The sequence below is a fragment of the Chaetura pelagica genome, unplaced genomic scaffold (assembly GCF_000747805.2).
Source record: "Chaetura pelagica isolate M959 unplaced genomic scaffold, ChaPel_1.0 scaffold31, whole genome shotgun sequence".
In the NCBI taxonomy this organism is placed as follows: Eukaryota; Metazoa; Chordata; class Aves; order Apodiformes; family Apodidae; genus Chaetura; species Chaetura pelagica.
In genome coordinates, this window is record NW_009952481.1 from 4,124,190 (window position 1) to 4,125,489 (window position 1,300).

Consider the following 1,300-nt stretch of genomic DNA (forward strand, 5'->3'; position numbering starts at 1 on the left):
CTCCTTTTAGGGACAGGCTTTCCCACCGGCCGGTGCACCGTGCGGGGCGGGGGGAGGGAGGGGAAGGCGGCATTCACGGGGGCACCGGGCGGGGGGCACCCCGGAGCGCCGCGCTGGAAGTACCCCGGGTGGCTCTGTTTGTTAGGAGTACCCCGGTGGCATCAGAGGCATCCCGGGGCAATGCTCTAGGGGTACCCCGGTGGCTCTGTGTTAGGGGTACCCCGGTGGCATCAGAGGCATCCTGGGGCAATGCTCTAGGGGTACCCCGGTGGCACTGGGTGAGGGACATCCCTGTGTGGGGGACACACCAGGAGAGGAGTACTCCATTGGCAACACGAGAGGGGCACAACGGTGGCACAGCACTAGGGGTACCCTGGTGGCATCGTGCTAGAGACACCCCATGGCTGTTGCACAAGGGACACCCCAGCAGCACTGTGCTAGGGTCGCCCTGGAGCACGGTGGTGAGGGCACTTCTGGTGGCACTTCCACAGTGGTGCTGGGCTGGGGGGACCCCTGTGGCCTCTCACCACTGTGGAAGACACACCATGTCTGGCCCTTCAGTTGGGGACTGCATGTGCTGGCAGTGTGCTGTGACTCAGGGCCACCACCAGCCATCCACCCCAAGGGCTTGAGACCTGCCTCTGCACTGTCCCAGAGCTGTTCCCAGTGCCAGAGGACACTGCACAGGTGGCACTGCGCCAGGCTCACCCCATGCCCTGTCACTGCACCCTGGGGACTGAAGGACCCTGCTTACTGGTGTTGTCTTGGGGGCACATCAGGTGCTGGCACAGCACTTGGGGACACTCATGGGCAGGCAGTGAAATCTTGGGGACACTCTTGTGCTGTGATTGCAGCTGGGGACACCCATAAACTGTGATTGCAGTTGGGGACACCCATAAACTGTGATTGTAGCTGGGGACACCACAGGCTGTGATTGCACTCAGAGGCTGTGACACTTGGGGAAACCATGGGCTGGCACTGCCTACACGGGGAAAATCCAGAGGGAGAGAAGTGAGCGGAGCCCCTGAACTCCCTGTCCAGCTGCTGCGTCACAGCAGGGCAGGAGGGCCCCAGCTGCACGAAGGATTCCTGGCACCCAACCTCCCTGCTGCCTTGCACCCTGGTGCCACCATCTGCAGCACCCACGGGGACACCCAGCACATGCATAGCCCATAGGGTGGCATTTCAGGGCCACACGGGACACGCAGGCAGCCTGCTGCCCCTCTCCATCTTTCTGCTCTAAATAAACTGTATTCCACAGGCAAAAAAATGCAAACCCTTCAGCTCCTGCCTCCTCCAA